This window comes from Ranitomeya imitator, chromosome 3 (genome assembly GCF_032444005.1).
Source record: "Ranitomeya imitator isolate aRanImi1 chromosome 3, aRanImi1.pri, whole genome shotgun sequence".
In the NCBI taxonomy this organism is placed as follows: Eukaryota; Metazoa; Chordata; class Amphibia; order Anura; family Dendrobatidae; genus Ranitomeya; species Ranitomeya imitator.
The window spans coordinates 41,123,139-41,142,830 of NC_091284.1; the positions used below are offsets into that span (position 1 = coordinate 41,123,139).

The window sequence follows — 19,692 nt, forward strand, 5'->3', positions numbered from 1 at the left end:
CTGAATCTATTTCATCCCTTCGTTTTGTCTTTTCATCTTGCTAACAGTCATTATATGTGGGGGGCTGCCTTTTCCTTTGGGGTATTTCTCTGAGGCAAGTCAGGCTTGTATTTCTATCTTCAGGCTAGTCAGTTCCTCAGGCTGTGCCGAGTTGCATAGGTATTGTCAGGCGCAATCCACAGATGCCTTTAGTTGTGTTTAGGATAGGTTCAGGTATTGCGGTCTACAGAGATTCCACGTCTCAGAGCTCGTTCTATTATTTTTGGGTTATTGTCAGATCACTGTATGTGCTCTGATTGCTGGCACACTGTGTCACTGGATTGCCTACATAACAGTACAAGGAGCCAACCTAATGATTCTCAATAGAGGGAAAAAAGAAGTTCTGACATCATTTTTTTTTCTCAGCTCTGTGTTCAGTCTTTTTTTTCCCCTAGACATTTGGGTGTTTCAGGACACAGGTGTGGACATGGATATTCAGGGTCTGTGCTCTTCAATGGATAATCTCGTTACAAATGTACAAAGGATTCAAGATACTATTGATCAGAAATCTATGTTAGAACCAAGAATTCCTATTCTTGATTTGTTTTTTGGTGATAGAACTAAGTTTCTTAATTTCAAAAATAATTGTAAGCTATTTCTGGCCTTGAAACCTCATTCTTCTGGTAATCCTATTCAACAGGTTTTGATTATTATTTCTTTTTTGCGCGGCGACCCTCAGGACTGGGCATTTTCTCTTGCGCCAGGAGACCCTGCATTGAGTAATGTCAATGCGTTTTTCCTGGCGCTCGGATTACTTTACGATGAGCCTAATTCAGTGGATCAGGCTGAGAAAAATTTGCTGGCTTTGTGCCAGGGTCAGGATGATATAGAAGTATATTGTCAGAAATTTAGGAAGTGGTCAGTACTCACTCTGTGGAATGAATCTGCGCTGGCAGCTTTGTTCAGAAAGGGTCTCTCTGAGGCTCTTAAGGATGTCATGGTGGGTTTTCCTATGCCTGCTGGTTTGAATGAGTCTATGTCTTTGGCCATTCAGATCGGTCGACGCTTGCGCGAGCGTAAATCTGTGCACCATTTGGCGGTATTGTCTAAGATTAAACCTGAGCGTATGCAGTGCGATAGGACTATGACCAGAGTTGAACGGCAAGAACACAGACGTCTGAATGGTCTGTTTTTCTACTGTGGTGATTCCACTCATGCTATTTCTGATTGTCCTAAGCGCACTAAGCGGTTCGATAGGTCTGCCGTCATTGGTACTGTACAATCCAAATTCCTTCTGTCCATTACCTTGATATGCTCTTTGTCATCGTATTCTGTCATGGCGTTTGTGGATTCAGGCGCTGCCCTGAATCTGATGGATTTGGATTATGCTAAACGTTGTGGGTTTTTCTTGGAGCCTTTGCGGTGTCCTATTCCGTTGAGAGGAATTGATGCTACACCTTTGGCCAAGAATAAACCTCAGTACTGGACCCAGCTGACCATGTGCATGGCTCCTGCACATCAGGAAGTTATTCGCTTTCTGGTGCTACATAGCCTGCATGATGTGGTCGTGTTGGGGTTGCCATGGCTGCAAACCCATAATCCAGTATTGGATTGGAACTCTATGTCGGTATCCAGCTGGGGTTGTCAGGGGGTATATGGTGATGTTCCATTTTTGTCTATTTCGTCATCCACTCCTTCTGAGGTCCCAGAGTTCTTGTCTGATTATCAGGATGTATTTGAAGAGCCCAAGTCCGATGCCCTACCTCCGCATAGGGATTGTGATTGTGCTATCAATTTGATTCCTGGTAGTAAATTCCCTAAAGGTCGATTATTTAATTTATCTGTGCCTGAACACGCCGCTATGCGCAGTTATGTGAAGGAATCCCTGGAGAAGGGACATATTTGCCCATCGTCATCACCACTGGGAGTAGGGTTCTTTTTTGTAGCCAAGAAGGATGGTTCGCTGAGACCGTGTATTGATTACCGCCTTCTTAATAAGATCACTGTTAAATTTCAGTATCCCTTGCCATTGTTATCTGACTTGTTTGCTCGGATTAAGGGGGCTAGTTGGTTCACTAAGATAGATCTTCGTGGTGCGTATAAACTGGTGAGAATCAGGCAAGGAGATGAATGGAAAACTGCATTTAATACGCCCGAGGGTAATTTTGAGTATCTAGTGATGCCGTTCGGACTTGCCAATGCTCCATCTGTTTTTCAGTCTTTTATGCATGACATCTTCCGTGAGTATCTGCATAAATTCCTGATTGTTTACTTGGATGACATTTTGATCTTCTCAGATGATTGGGACTCTCATGTGAAGCAGGTCAGAATGGTTTTCCAGGTCCTGCGTGCTAATTCCTTGTTTGTGAAGGGATCAAAGTGTCTCTTCGGTGTGCAGAAAGTTTCATTTTTGGGGTTCATCTTTTCCCCTTCTACTATCGAGATGGATCCGGTTAAGGTCCAAGCCATCCAGGATTGGACTCAGCCGACATCTCTGAAAAGTCTGCAAAAATTCCTGGGCTTTGCTAATTTTTATCGTCGCTTCATCTGTAATTTTTCTAGCATTGCCAAACCATTGACCGATTTGACCAAGAAGGGTGCTGATTTGGTTAATTGGTCTTCTGCTGCTGTGGAAGCTTTTCAGGAGTTGAAGCATCGTTTTTGTTCTGCCCCTGTGTTGTGTCAACCAGATGTTTCTCTTCCGTTCCAGGTCGAAGTTGATGCTTCTGAGATTGGAGCAGGGGCAGTTTTGTCACAGAGAGGTTCTGGTTGCTCAGTGTTGAAACCATGTGCTTTCTTTTCCAGGAAGTTTTCGGCTGCTGAGCGTAATTATGATGTGGGCAACCGAGAGTTGCTGGCCACGAAGTGGGCATTCGAGGAATGGCGTCATTGGCTTGAAGGAGCTAAGCATCGCGTGGTGGTATTGACTGATCATAAGAACCTTACTTATCTCGAGTCTGCCAAGCGCTTGAATCCTAGACAGGCCCGTTGGTCGTTATTTTTTGCCCGCTTCGATTTTGTGATTTCGTACCTTCCGGGCTCAAAAAATGTGAAGGCGGATGCTCTGTCTAGGAGTTTTGTGCCCGACTCTCCGGGTTCATCTGAGCCGGCGAGTATCCTCAAGGAAGGAGTCATTGTGTCTGCCATCTCCCCTGATTTGCGGCGAGTGTTACAAAAATTTCAGGCGAATAAACCTGATCGTTGTCCGGCGGAGAAACTGTTCGTCCCTGATAGGTGGACTAATAAAGTTATCTCTGAACTTCATTGTTCGGTGTTGGCTGGTCATCCTGGAATCTTTGGTACCAGAGAGTTAGTGGCTAGATCCTTCTGGTGGCCATCTCTGTCACGGGATGTACGTACTTTTGTGCAGTTCTGTGGGATTTGTGCTAGGGCTAAGCCCTGCTGTTCACGTGCCAGTGGGTTGCTTTTGCCCTTGCCGGTCCCAAAGAGGCCTTGGACACATATTTCGATGGATTTCATTTCTGACGTTCCCGTTTCTCAAAAGATGTCAGTCATTTGGGTGGTCTGTGATCGCTTTTCTAAAATGGTCCATCTGGTGCCCTTGGTTAAATTGCCTTCCTCCTCTGATTTGGTGCCTTTGTTCTTCCAGCATGTGGTTCGTTTGCATGGCATTCCTGAGAATATTGTTTCTGACAGAGGTTCCCAGTTTGTTTCAAGGTTTTGGCGAGCCTTTTGTGGTAGGATGGGCATTGACCTATCTTTTTCCTCGGCTTTCCATCCTCAGACTAATGGCCAGACCGAACGAACCAATCAGACCTTGGAAACATATCTGAGATGTTTTGTTTCTGCAGACCAGGATGATTGGGTGTCCTTTTTGCCGTTGGCTGAGTTCGCCCTTAATAATCGGGCCAGCTCGGCTACCTTGGTCTCTCCATTTTTCTGCAATTCTGGGTTCCATCCTCGTTTCTCTTCAGGACAGGTTGAGTCTTCGGACTGTCCTGGTGTGGATTCTGTGGTGGACAGGTTGCAGCAGATCTGGACTCAGGTAGTGGACAATTTGACCTTGTCCCAGGAGAAGGCTCAACTTTTCGCTAATCGCAGACGCCGTGTGGGTCCCCGACTTCGTGTTGGGGATCTGGTTTGGTTATCTTCTCGTCATATTCCTATGAAGGTTTCCTCTCCTAAATTTAAACCTCGTTTTATTGGTCCGTATAGGATTTCTGAGATTCTCAATCCTGTGTCTTTTCGTCTGACCCTCCCAGACTCCTTTTCCATACATAATGTATTCCATAGGTCATTGTTGCGGAGATACGTGGCACCTATGGTTCCGTCTGTTGAGCCTCCTGCCCCGGTTTTGGTGGAGGGGGAATTGGAGTATATTGTGGAGAAAATTTTGGATTCTCGTGTTTCTAGACGGAAACTCCAGTATCTGGTTAAATGGAAGGGTTATGCTCAGGAAGATAATTCCTGGGTTTTTGCCTCTGATGTCCATGCTCCAGATCTTGTTCGTGCCTTTCATGTGGCTCATCCTGGTCGGCCTGGGGGCTCTGGTGAGGGTTCGGTGACCCCTCCTCAAGGGGGGGGGTACTGTTGTGAATTCTGTGGCTGAATTCACTCCTGTGGTCACAAGTGGTACTGCAGCTTCTGAGCTTCCTCCCTCAGGTGTTCTGGTGAGCTCGTTGGCTGCTTTGTTATTTAACTCCGCCTGATTCTGTCTTCCTTGCTCCTTGTCAATGTTCCAGTGTTGGATCTGAGCTTTGGATCTTTCCTGTGGCCTGCTGCTCTGCTTAGATAAGTGCTTCTTTGCTTTTGTTGCTACTTTTTCTGTCCAGCTTGTCAATTCGTTTTGCTGGAAGCTCTGAGACGCAAAGGGTGTACCGCCGTGCCGTTAGTTCGGCACGGTGGGTCTTTTTGCCCCCTTTGCGTGGTTTTTTGCTTTAGGGTTTTTTGTAGACTGCAAAGTTCTCTTTGCTATCCTCGCTCTATCTAGAATATCGGGCCTCACTTTGCTGAATCTATTTCATCCCTACGTTTTGTCTTTTCATCTTGCTAACAGTCATTATATGTGGGGGGCTGCCTTTTCCTTTGGGGTATTTCTCTGAGGCAAGTCAGGCTTGTATTTCTATCTTCAGGCTAGTCAGTTCCTCAGGCTGTGCCGAGTTGCATAGGTATTGTCAGGCGCAATCCACAGCTGCCTTTAGTTGTGTTTAGGATAGGTTCAGGTATTGCGGTCTACAGAGATTCCACGTCTCAGAGGTCGTTCTATTATTTTTGGGTTATTGTCAGATCACTGTATGTGCTCTGATTGCTGGCACACTGTGTCACTGGATTGCCTACATAACACAACGCTCTCCCGGCTGCACTCAAGGGCCAACCTGATCGAGTCTGCTGAGGCATCTGATAACAATGCTGTGGCACCCTGTATCATTGGTAATGACTCCAGAATAGTCTCTCTACAAGATCTCTACTTCAGTTGAGTCTCTAGTCGGTCCAACCAGATCATTATAGATCTGGCCACACATGTAGACGCAACCGCTGGCCTTAGAGTTCCTGCCGACATCTTAAGGAAGGTATCCACCTTTTTATCCATTGGGTCCTTTAAAGTCCACGTGTCCTCAAAGGGCAAAGAGGATTTTTTTGCCGCCTTGGCTACAGTCACATCAAGTTTCGGGGCCTTATCCCAAGACCTCTGCATTGGGTCGTAAAAAGGATACCTCCTTTTAAACGCTGGGGAAGGGAACCTTTCCTCTTTGGTCTTTTCCACTCTCAGTATACGAGATAGTGGATCTTATCATTCAAGGGGAAGGACCTGCGTTTCCTCTGGTCCAGTCATCCAAACAGGACATCCTGAACTGACTGCTCAGGATCTGTCTCTACTATCCCCATAGTTTTCCTGACTGCCTTCATCAATTTATCCAACCAAGTCTATGGGGAAACAGAACCGAAGAAGAAGATGCTGATGAAGATGACCCAGAAGAATCCTCGCCCCTGACAAAGTCACTAGAAGTGTCCCATTCCGGGGACCTAGTCTTCCTCTTTTTTTCCTTCCCGTTATGGGCCTTTCCTTGGGACAGGGACTTCATGGACTCTTTTACTTCAGTCCTAATAATTTCCCTTAGACTCGTAGCGAAATTTGGCGGCAAGGGGAACCTGCAAACTGCACACACCTTATGTCTTGATTTCCCTGCACACTTCTTTCCCTGGCAGGAATCAGGAGGAAAATAAGGGGAAGACTACATAACAGAGTGAAATTTCACGTAGATCACTTACAAGTTTGAATAAAATAAATAGGTAATAGATTACAAGGGTAACACATCTCAGCCACAGGATCTTCCCCCGAGACTGCTGAATCATTCACTCTGCTGGAGCTCCTCTGACTGGACCTCCCTGCAGAATCCAGACTGTCACTTACACGGCCACTTCCCGCACTGTCACGGTATCGTCGACGGAATGCTCGAGGCTTCTGACCAAGCTGCTGCTGTGCAAGATGTACCCGCTCCTGCTGCTGACATGACTCCATCCTTTCAGAAAAGGATCAGGGCACACCCCCATCCGGTACCCACGGATATCCGGGTCAGCAGGTCGCCTGGTCTTTGGCACCATTGCAGAGATCTCTTCCCCAGAGCCCATCAGCCGCGCCCCTTGTGATACGGTCCCCAGTGTGCCCTGACCCCCGCTGGCACGGAACACGTGACCACTGGCAAAGCACACCACGCCGACATGACCCCTAATCCTTGAAGCATCGACACTACTGCCTGCTCTGGACGCTCCACCGGAGCACCCAGCTGTGTCAACAGGGCCCACCCCAGACACGTCACCAGGGCGCCCCTGGCCATGCCATCAGGGCCTGCCCCAGAAGCGTCAAGCGTCACCAGGGCTGGACACATCACGCGACCCCTCCTCGGACGTGCCCCTGGGCGGCCAGGACACGTTACCAGGAGTCCCTGACGCAGAACAAGGACCCGCCAACACATCATCAGGACCGGACACCTGAAACTCCTAAATCCTTCATCCAATTTTAATGTGGATACCCTCAAATGAAAGCTGAAAGTCTGAACTTCAACTGCATTAATTAATTGTGGTAATGTCTATAACCAAAATTAGAAAAATGTTGTCTCTGTCCAAATATATATGGACGTAACTGTACCTCTCCTGGTATTTACCATTTTGATGGTGTTCACTATTTAGTCCGTTGAGACCGGATTTTTGCTAATTTATTACTCATCCCATTCCAATTCTTCACCCCTTTTCCCTATATTCTTTGATTTAATGGTGGCATACACCGATGTGTTTTTTGTTAAATGAGATTTGACAATAATAACCTATACTAACCAATGAGAAGCAAACTGCAAAAATGTTTGATACTTGTCTTGTTAAAGGTACCTTGCGGGTCACAATGCAACCCCATTGACATGCATTAGGCTGTGATGCAGCGGCGTAGAGCGGTGTCGCGGTGCAAGTCCCGTTGTAGTCCCAGTCTAAAAGGTACATTGACATGTAGTTGTAGTTGTTCATCTAAAGCAGGCTCTGACTGGCCCACTGGGAAACCGATGAATTCCCCGGTGGGCCCTGTGAAGGAGTGTTAATGAGCAGTGCTAAAACACTTGATTCAATATTTACAGAGAAAGGCATCCTCTAATCATTCCTTACACAAACTACCCCATTTAATATTATATTGAAGCAAATATAGAGATTATGTAGAAGTAAATTTGTGTCCTGGGATCAGGTTATTTTTGGCCCTAGATTCAATGCTACTGGCAAGCCCTTAACACCCTTGCCCAGAAATCAGAGGAAGGTGGCATATATTGCCACACACCACCAACATGGCCACTAACTGCCAGCCAGTGCTGCAATATGTACCGATAAGTATGTGCAGTTTACTATAAGGGTATTTCCATAAATGTATAATAGGTCCAGAAGAGGTCACACCTCTGGGGTCCTCACCTATTGGGAGAACCTTGTCTAATGGTACCTAGCAAGTGCATTCTCCACTGGCTTTGATGAGTTCATCTGTGAATGAAGCTCACAGACCTAAGACTGAGTTCAGATGAGCTTGTGGGAAAAAAAAATTGACCAATTTTCATACAGAAAAAACAAGACAATTTTCATCCATATTATCACCCATAGTCTATCCATCCGTCTGTGTTTTTTCTTACGTCCACATGTAAGAATCCGTTTTAATACATCAACTGAAAAACGTTGACAAGACTAAATACAGTTTACTATGTTGTATGTGTAAAAAATGGATGCAATACCGATGATACCTCTAGGATCCATTTTTTACGTGCAGTCATTAGTGTCTCAGGGGCCTCACGCCATTGTTCTCCTAGCCACTGGTCTCATTATGTTGATGGGGATAGTAGACTCAGTGAAGCTGCCAGGGGGTCTCACATGCAGTCTCAGGTGATGGGCTCGGCCTCGGGAAAGTACCTCCAGCAATCCACAGCTAGCTTTCAGGGTGGGGGTTCCTCGAGGGTCGGGTTCAATTCCAGGGGGGTTTGCTTTAGTTATTTAGGACACTGATGAGTGGATGGGGGGAAGTTGTTGCCAGCTGGAACTGGATACACGTTCTACAGTCGTGATATCTGTTTTCTGGAGGAGCAAAGGCTGTGACTGCTGACTATACCTGCGGGAGATACACAAGCTGTGGGCCAACCAAAATTGGGGAGGCAATGTGTATCACGTGGTACGGGGGCATCTCTAAATCATTGTCATTGAACCATTTCTTCACCAATCTTGACGTATGCTTCGGGTCGTTGTCCTGCTGAAACACTATGTAGTCCTTTTCATATCCATAGTACTAGAATGTACAAGGTAACGCGTCTTGTAAGATACACACATATAGCTCAGCAGGGAGACCACCATCAATCCTGGTCAAGTATTCAATGCCTTTGACTGTGAATCAACCCCATATCATCAGGATTCCTCCACTGCACTTGACAGTTTCTTCGATTTCTCAATCCATTAGCCCCTTTTCCCATGTGTCTTTCAGACCCATTTGTACTCATCAGAGCTTAGTCTATTGACTTTCTTCTCATCGCTTCAGATCATCAGTTTCCAATCTTCTACTGTCCACTTTTTGTAAATTTTGCACACATGAGCTGACGCTTCTAATGATGACATAGAAGTCAAGGTCCTTCACCATTTTTCGGGCCACCATTCCAGACTTGTGTAAGGTGCATCACACAGTACCTTCATGGACTTCTGTGATCTCACTATTACGAAGCATATGAGCCACCTCCACTGCCGTGTTTGCCACACCAGAACTGATAGACCTTGTGATAAGCTGACTTATTGACTCCTATATTTTGCGTGGACGTTCTCCTCTTGGCTTTTGAATGAATCAGTTGACTTCATTTCCTATTCTTCCAGCTGTGATAGCGTTCACATGATGTAGTTTGGCAATTTTTTGGCAGAGAGACCGCTATCGATGAGCTGGATGATGCTGTTTCTCTTTTCTTGAGAAATCGTTTTCATGGTGGCTCTTCGATTGAAACCAATGACCTTTCATTTGGAAATCAACCTAATAACACACTGAGCTGTTAGGGAATGTGAGACAAGGTTTTAATTTGTAGTATCCAGGAAGAAAAATATTTTCCATTACCAGGAGCAAAACAGTAACAATGCAGTAATGTGACAAGAATCTGCATAACTAATCATACTCTAAATCGTTGCAAGTCAAATTTATATATGAGATATCCAAGATGATTGTCTATAAAATGATGGCAGTCTCACGATAAAAGCCATAGTGGAAGGTGAGATATGGAGCCCGAAAATCAAAAGTTCAAAACATTGTCACCCTTTTGCTCGTTAGTGTAAAACTAGTTGCATTGTTAACCTGCCTAGGTGATTAATACAACCCAAAACCTCAGATCTTCACTTCAATGGAGAAAGCTGCAATCAACCGCAGTCATCTCTCCAGTTGAGTGTTTGTAGAATTGGGTCAGAAGTTTGACACCAGGTATTTCAATGTGCCAAATATGGCTAAAAAGAGAACTATATTTTCTGAGAAACCAAGGTCGGGGTAGGGCACCCAGCTAAATGTCTCCATACCTATTGTCCTATTGCACCTCTTTACTATTTTTGATAACCCGTCTAGTCTCCAGTTGGCTTTTCTTGGCACTTCTCCTATATTTGCTGCATATGGGCCATGTACATGGCATTAAAAGAGCCGTCGGGAGGCCGATGTGATCTCAGCAGAGCACCACAGCCTCTTTGTTCTAGTGGTCAGTGGGGGCTTTCAGTGCCGGGACCCCATTGGTCTTTACTTCTAATATTTGTACATGACATGTCACTTCTTTATATTGACATTGGCTCCTCAATCAGACAATGACTAAGGAGGAACTGAGAATACTGCAAACATCCCTATATTACTACAGCTAGGGAGGACTATGCCATGCTTACATTTTTCCTACTGACTTGACAAGATAGAAAATACACAATATGGGACACCACCACATCACCTACAGGAGCTTTCATGACCTCCCACTGTAAATCCATAGACATTAATATGGAGTCGGTTCCTCTGCAGATATATCGGCTCCTGCTCTTCTGGGAAGGATTTCTACAAGATTTTTGGAGGTGTCTGTGGGATTTCTTGCCCCTTTATTCAGAAGAGCACTTGTGAGGAGAGACCGTGATGTTGGGGAGAGGCCGGGCTCACAATCTCCGGTTTCGTTGTTGGATGGAGCTGAGGTCTGATGTGCTTCCATCAGTCATGATCTTCCCACCAAATTCCCCCAGCCATGTCTTTATAGAACTTGTACACTAGGCACAGTCATGAGGAGCAGAAAAGGGTCTTCCCCAAACTGTTCCCATAGAGTTGGAAGCTAAAATTGTCCTAGATATCTGGTGGTGAAGCATTAAGCATTCATTTTCTGTCACTGGAACTAAGGGTCAGAGGTGCCAAACTGTACAGGGGGCACAATGCAGTCAGGTAACGTTTTCCTGGAATTCATCAAAGCACAGCAATAGCACTGTATGATAGTATGATAACACTGTATGGTGGTATTGCGGTTTTATCACTGTATGACGGTATGGTGGTATTATAGCACGGTATGGTGGTATTATATCGCTGTATGATGGTTGTGAAGAAACAGGGTCAGTGGGTGCTCTAGTCCTTTAACAAGTCTGCCTTTAACAAGACTGCATGGACCAGGCTCATACCACTGAACGCCCGCTCTATCTCCCCGTGGGCAATACACTATACAGACAACACAGGGTGGGGGTAAAACAGTGTGACAATACTTTATTGAACCACAACACTCAATAGCAAACAGAACAATCTCAGCGATTACCCCAAGATGGTGCACATTACAGGGTCTCACCCTTCCGCTGACTCACCGGGATAATGGTAGATGTTATGTCCAAGCTCCCAGGGTCTCTGTTCCATCTGTGATACACACACAGAGAGGAGGTAACGACAAGTGTAGGAAGATGACAGAGAACAGTCTATAGAGTCCGTACAAGGTCCAAAGCCAGTTGACACGAGAGTCACCACCTAGCTTATCTGACCATCTCCATGGAACCAGGCGACCAGCGGGTCTCAAAACCTGGCTTTCTCCAAACATATACATGGTTCAGAGATGGTCACTGGATCAGATATGTGTCCTTCCAACCGGAGCCGAAAACCCATACATAAGTTGATTCCTATAGAATCATAGATCCGTGTCCCTCGTGATGGCGCCATGTTGAACTCGTCTCCCGGTACTTACCTACACGCAACCTCTGATCCTCACAAGACCTCCTTCTCTTCTCCCCTCTTATCTCCTCCGCGCATCCCCCCTACTCTGGAACTCTCTACCACAACATATCAGACTCTCACCTACCATCGAAACCTTCAAAAAGAACCTGAAGACCCACCTCTTCCGACAAGCCTACAACCTGCAGTAATCACCGATCGATCAAACCACTGCACGACCAGCTCTATCCTCACCCACTGTATTCTCACCCATCCCTTGTAGATTGTGAACCCTCGCGGGCAGGGTCCTCTCTCCTCCTGTACCAGTTATGACTTGTATTGTTCAAGATTATTGTACCTGTTTTTATATGTATACCCCTCCTCACATGTAAAGCGCCATGGAATAAATGGCGCTATAATAATAAATAATAATAATAATTGGCTGCAGTCCTGTCTCTCCTCCGTTACGTATCTTGCAGAATTTCCGGCTGATAGCTCTGTGTTTTTGAGATCTGCTCTCTGAGTCTTTGTGTACCCGAGGCCTGTAAGCTATTTTTAGAATTATAATAATAAATAATAATAATAATAATCTTTATTTTTATATAGCGCTAACATATTCCGCAGCGCTTTACAGTTTGTACACATTATCATCGCTGTCCCCGATGGGGCTCACAATCTAGATTCCCTATCAGTATGTCTTTGGAATGTGGGAGGAAACCGGAGTACCCGGAGGAAACCCACGCAAACACGGAGAGAACATACAAACTCTTTGCAGATGTTGTCCTTGGTGGGGTTTGAAACCAGGACTCCAGAGCTGCAAGGCTGCTGTGCTAACCACTGCGCCACCATGCTGCCCTAGAATTACCCAGTGTCCTTCAGTCCCCCTCACAGCCTTTCCCTATCTACCTTCAAAGTCAACAAGCTGGTTACTGAATACAATACACAGTTTGCATATCAGCACACAATAAACAAAGATAAACACACACTTATGTACAAGTCACTATTACAGACTTACACAGTATGTTAAATAGTATATCAGTTTGCAAGTCTGCCTTCTTGACCCACCAGACATAAACACCTAAATTTATAAGCCAATATACAGATAAAAAGTCAATTCTTCTTGGGTTGCAAAAACATAGTTGTCTGGGTAATTAAGATATACTCTGGTTTCTTCACAATGGTATGGCGATATTATAGCACTGTATGATGGTATGGTGGTATTATAGCACTGTATTATGGTGGTATTATAGCACTGTTATAGCACTGTTTGGTGGTATGGTGGTAATATAGCACTTTATGGTGGTATATCACTGTATAATGGTATGGGGGTATTATAGCAGTGTATGGTGGTATTATAACATTGTATGATGGTATAATAGCACTGTATGGTGGTATACTGGTATTCTAGCACTGTATCGTGGGATTCTAGCACTGTATGGTGGCATGGTGGTATTATAGCACTTTATGGTGGTATTCTAGCACTGTATGATGGTATGGTGTTATTATAGCATTGTATGATGGTATGGCGGTATTATAGCACTATATGGTGGTATTATAGCTCTGTGTAGCGGTATTATTGTATGGTGGTATTCTAGTACTGTATGGTGGCATTATAGAACTGTATCACGTCTCTCCAGACCGCAGCATGTCAATTTCACTAATAGAATGTATTGGACGCGGTGAATCCGAAGGGTTCTGTGAACCCATGTGGACTCATCTGCGTTCTATAGACGGCAGCGAACATGCGCTGCATCCAAAGCGCTGCCAGTTCCAGATGGTGGGCACATACCCTTACTGTATCACCCACCTTCCTAGGTTTTTATACTCCGTGTACGGGAATATGGCCTGTTAATATGAGGAGTCATCTAAATATGGAATCACATGGTTCCTAGGGAATAAAACAGAACATTTGATCCGGTGTACTTCAGCAGAATCTCTTGTTTCGGTTGCATTTCTGGTAATTGTTGTGCTGTGATGAAATATTCAGTTACACAACAGCTTCAGTCGTGGAGCGAGGAAACGCTGATTCATCCCCTGTCAGCACGCCACAGTGAGTCAGCAGCCTGAGACCTCACACCAGTGTGCATACTGGTGTCCACTGGGAATCCCGCCTCATCCTAGGAAACCCGCATTGAGGTTAATGCGGTGCAATCCGACCCTCAGGCCCGACAATGTGAAGAGAATAGACAGTTATGGGATTATAATGCACCATTATGTTATATTATGATGCTCCTTCTTCCTTATAAGGTTTGGTCCAAGAACCTCACTGAATCAAATAAGAATTGCAGGGTTATTCTCTAACCATAAGAAGTTATCCTCAATCCATAGTATAGGGGATTTCTTACTAATCACTGGTTATCCGACTGCTGGGACCCCCACTGATCCTGAAAAAGGCAGATACCGGTCTTGAATTGAATGGATTGAGCAAGCACATCCTCCGCTCCATTCATTATCTACGAGACTGATGCAAATTGCTGAGCGCTGCATTCCACAGTCTCATAGACAATGAATGGAGCATTGTATTTTTTGCTATATTAACATAGGTTTTGCACAGTCCAGTTCCCAGGATCCAGAGCCTCAATTTTGAGGATGTGGTGGGCCGAGCGGTAGGACCCCCATTCATCAGTTACTGATCTTCTATTCTATGGAATGGGGATCATGTACTTTTTTTTAGGGCTAACCCTTTCTGCTGCGGAAATACACATCAACTTGTCAGTATGCCCAGCCATTCAGTAGAACAGTGGTGGCCAATGACCCCTAAAAATGTCAGCCATGGGTCAACCATAACAAACTCACTGAGGGCTCGGCAACTCCCATTATTATCAAACACGTAATGGAAAATGCAGCACCAAGGGCAAATCTGGCTTCCTCTCCATGGGGAACGCTGACTCCGTGAATCAGTAACAGGGGTCACAGGCCCCCCGTTTCCTGGTAGGTGAGCACATCACTATGCATAGTTCCCAACAGTGCCGAATTATCAGGAACTATTGGGCACAATCACCCCAATCTTGGCAAGTGTCAGTCCAAAACGAGGCAAGGTTTGTGTAAACCCTGCACAAATACAGAGAGTTTTTGCACATTGTTCGACATTATGGGGTGCCTTTAATGTTCCTTTTAAAGGGGTTATCTAACTATATATTATAATGTGTAGACTAGTTCTGAGGGGTCCATCATATTGTGTGTGTGTATGTGGGGGGCTGTGGGGGCATCATACTGTGTGAGAAGTACTGTGGGGGCATCATATTGTGCAAGGAGACATCATACTGTGTGTTGAGTACTATGGGGGCATCATAGTTTGTGGGTAGTACTGTGGGGGGGGGGGCATCATAACCTGTGGGGTGCGCGGAGGCATCATACTGTGTGGTGAGTACTTTGGGAACATCATATTTTGCGTGGGGGCATCATACTGTATGGGGTGTGCTGTGGGGGCATCATATTATGTGCGGGGGCATCATACTGTGTAGGAGGTCCTGTGGGGGCATTGTGCTGTGTGTTGAGTACTATGGGGGCATCATACTGTATGGGGTGTGCTGTGGGGGCATCTTACTGTGTAGGAGGTCCTGTGGGGGCATTGTGCTGTGTGTTGAGTACTATGGGGGCATCATACTGTATGGGGTGTGCTGTGGGGGCATCTTACTGTGTAGGAGGTCCTGTGGTGGCATTGTGCTGTGTGTTGAGTACTATGGGGGCATCATACTGTATGGGGTGTGCTGTGGGGGCATCTTACTGTGTAGGAGGCACTGTGGGGGCATTGTACTGTGTGTTGACTGTTGAGTACTATGGGGCATCATACTGTGAGGGGTGCGTGGAGGCATCATACTGTGTGGGAGGCACTGTGGGAGCATCATATTTTGTGCGGGAACATCATACTATATGGGGTGTGCTGTGGGGGCATCATACTGCGCAGGAGGTTCTGTGGGGGCATCATATTGTGTGTGGTGAGTACTATGGGGGCATCATACTGTATGGGGTGTGCTGTGGGGGCATCATACTGTATGGGGTGTGCTGTGGGGGCATCATACTGTATGGGGTGTGCTGTGGGGGCATCATACTGTATGGGGTGTGCTTTGGGGGCATCATATTGTGTGGGTGAGTACTATGGGGGCATCATTCTTTGTGGGAGGTAATGTGGGGGCATCATACTGTATGGGGTGTGCTGTGGGGGCATCATACTGTATGGGGTGTGCTGTGGGGGCATCATATTATGTGTGGTGAGTACTATGGGGGCAGGTTCTGTGGGGGCATCATATTATGTGTGGTGAGTACTATGGGGGCATCATTCTTTGTGGGAGGTAATGTGGGGACATCATATTGTGTGTGGTGAGTACTATGGGGGCATCATACTGTATGGGGTGTGCTGTGGGGGCATCATACTGTATGGGGTGTGCTGTGGGGGCATCATACTGTATGGGGTGTGCTGTGGGGACATCATACTGTATGGGGTGTGCTGTGGGGGCATCATATTATGTGTGGTGAGTACTATGGGGGCATCATTCTTTGTGGGAGGTAATGTGAGGGCATCATACTGTATGGGGTGTGCTGTGGGGACATCATACTGTATGGGGTGTGCTGTGGGGACATCATACTGTATGGGGTGTACTGTGGGGGCATCATATTATGTGTGGTGAGTACTATGGGGGCATCATTCTTTGTGGGAGGTAATGTGGGGGCATCATACTGTATGGGGTGTGCTGTGGGGACATCATACTGTATGGGGTGTGCTGTGGGGACATCATACTGTATGGGGTGTACTGTGGGGGCATCATATTATGTGTGGTGAGTACTATGGGGGCATCATTCTTTGTGGGAGGTAATGTGGGGGCATCATACTGTATGGGGTGTGCTGTGGGGACATCATACTGTATGGGGTGTGCTGTGGGGGCATCATACTGCGCAGGAGGTTCTATGGGGGCATCATATTGTGTGTGGTGAGTACTATGGGGGCATCATACTGTATGGGGTGTGCTGTGGGGGCATCATACTGTATGGGGTGTGCTGTGGGGGCATCATATTGTGTGGTGAGTACTATGGGGGCATGATTCTTTGTGGGAGGTAATGTGGGGGCATCATACTGTATGGGGTGTGCTGTGGGGGCATCATATTATGTGTGGTGAGTACTATGGGGGCATCATTCTTTGTGGGAGGTAATGTGGGGGCATCATACTGTATGGGGTGTGCTGTGGGGGCATCATACTGTATGGGGTGTGCTGTGGGGGCATCATATTATGTGTGGTGAGTACTATGGGGGCATCATTCTTTGTGGGAGGTAATGTGGGGGCATCATACTGTATGGGGTGTGCTGTGGGGACATCATACTGTATGGGGTGTGCTGTGGGGGCATCATACTGCGCAGGAGGTTCTATGGGGGCATCATATTGTGTGTGGTGAGTACTATGGGGGCATCATACTGTATGGGGTGTGCTGTGGGGGCATCATACTGTATGGGGTGTGCTGTGGGGGCATCATATTGTGTGGTGAGTACTATGGGGGCATGATTCTTTGTGGGAGGTAATGTGGGGGCATCATACTGTATGGGGTGTGCTGTGGGGGCATCATACTGTATGGGGTGTGCTGTGGGGGCATCATATTATGTGTGGTGAGTACTATGGGGGCATGATTCTTTGTGGGAGGTAATGTGGGGGCATCATACTGTATGGGGTGTGCTGTGGGGGCATCATACTGTATGGGGTGTGCTGTGGGGGCATCATATTATGTGTGGTGAGTACTATGGGGGCATCATTCTTTGTGGGAGGTAATGTGGGGGCATCATACTGTAACCATTGTCCGGGCCTTGCTGCACCGATGTATATGTGAGTGACGCCTCTCTATTACACTGTTTGTACATTTTCTTCAGATGTCTCACACTGAGGCTGCACGGTATGTGATATTCACAGCACACATTCCACTCACCCTCACACACACTTTGCATACTGTCCGAATATGACCCTCCTCAGCCTCTGTAGCCGGTGACGTCACACAGTCACGTCACTGCAGGAGACACAGGCAGCTGGAGGAGAATAAGGAAGAGCAGAGAGAGGAGTCCATGTCTCCGGCCGCGGTGAGTGAGGGGAGAGGGGCCGCCCGGGACTGCGGGGAGGAGAGGGCCGCCATGTCTGAGGGGCGCCGACATCACCTCTTAAAGGGGACGCGTCCTCTGTGGTCAGTGTGAGGGCTGCTGTGTGTATGGCAGTGGCTTGGCATTGTGGCACTTTGCATCACACAATGTGTGTTAGGTTCTATACATATATATATATATATATATATATATATATATATATTTATATCAGCTGTGACGTCACAGGGTCCAGTGTGAGGACGTCTTGGATCCATATAAATAGCCATTAAAAGGTATCAACCACCGAGGACTCTCAATTCTAAATATTTTTCTATAAATAGGCTGGAGATGCAATACCATACACAGCCTGTGGGCAAGAGAGGCGCTGTTTCTGGGGGGAGGGGGAAATTAAATGGGTGCAAACTGCATAAATGGTCTACAAAGTGGTGCATAGTGAATTATATATATTATTGCAATTCACTGGTCATCCAGAGGGGGAGCTGCTGCTGGGAGCTGACTCTCTATGTGGCTCCTATAGAGGACATCTGTCAGACGTATATCCGATGGCTGAGAGGTGCGTGCCCCTCTTAAAGGCTTAGTCCCATGACTATTTTGATATCTGGGGGTATCACCTCTTGGGGGGCGCCACTGTACATGAGAATGCAGCGGTTGCAGCACAGTTTTCGTTGCACAGCGGCGCTCTCAGGCATTGAACTGTGCAGGGATCTGCGACCGCTCCCATCAGCTACAGCACTGCAGCCAGTCACTGACCTCCGCAGCTTGGCCGTCTTATGTAGGAGTAACTGACTGCAGTGCTGCTGATGTGACATCACCACTGCAGCTGATCAACAAAGACCAGAGCCGTAGCAAGAGGCAGCTCTAGACCCCGGGAGGGGGAGAAAAAGGTCAGCTACTGAGTAGTTATGAGCGAATGTGCTCAGATAAGGTGTTATCTCAGCATGCTCAGGTGCTGAGTGTTTACAGCATGTTCCAATACTATGTTCGAGTCCCCGCGGCTGCATGTCTCATGGCTGCTCAACAGCTGCAGCATACGCATGGATTGCCTGTTTGTTATACAACCCCTGCGTGTGTTGCGGCTGTCAAACAGTCGTGAGACATGCAGCTGCGGGGACTCAAACATAGTATTAGAGCATTCTGTAGACACTCAACACCCGAGCATGCTGAGATAACACCTTATCCCAGCACGTTTGCTCATCACTATTCCTGAGTAGTGAAGAGCGAGTGCACTCGTTGCTCTTGTGACCTCTGAGTATTTGTTAGTGCTCACTGATTTCGTTTTCATCCCGGCAGCTGAATGATTTACAGCTCTAGCCAGGCTGAGTACATGTGGGGGTTGCCTGGTTGCTAGGGAATCCCCACATGTAATCAAGCTGTCTAGTAGCTGTAAATCATTCAGCTGCCGGGATGTAAACTAAATCTCCAAGCAGTCACAAATACTCGGAGATCACCCGAGCAACGAGTACACTCGCTCATCACTATTCCTCAGTACTAACGGGAATAATCTTTTGAAATGGTTCCACCCACTTAAGCGATGGCATATCTCCCTTTAAGTCACAGCATCACAAGTTTCCAAGTAGAAGGTCTGGCTTTTTGACCACAATGTTTCCATGAAGACCACTTTCCTGGACAGTAGATGGCTGTAGCTGTGTCCCGCTGGTTGCTGCCAGCTCTGAACTGATTCCTCTGCTGGGCATCTTCTGATTTTACAGGATAGTAACATAATGTGTCCTTCACCTGCTGCTATGTTTCCTTGGCCGACCACTTCATCTATGGTCCTTAAAGTTGCCCATTTCTTGGTGCCTCTTCAAAAGACCTCGAACCGCACATCTTGACGTTTTTTTTTTCTGGTGCACACTTTGCTGATGCAGTACAACTACCTTGTGTCTTGCCATGGTGTTTGACCTGTGACCTAAAACTGTCTTCCAGAACCTCACCTTTTGCACCAGAGCTTGTGTGTTCCTCCCCCAGTGTTAAACCTCCCACACAGCTGATTGTT

The 19,692-nt window shown here is 46.6% G+C and overlaps 1 protein-coding gene across 1 annotated transcript in view; it reads left to right on the forward strand.

The window, feature by feature from the left end:
• The first annotated feature begins 17,611 nt into the window (after positions 1-17,611).
• BACH1 (BTB domain and CNC homolog 1) overlaps positions 17,612-19,692 on the forward strand; it is a 29,425-nt gene continuing 27,344 nt past the window's right edge. Inside the window, exon 1 of the mRNA XM_069760821.1 lies at positions 17,612-17,678. The gene's annotated coding sequence lies outside the window, so the exon portion shown is untranslated. The remainder of the gene's footprint in view (positions 17,679-19,692) is intronic.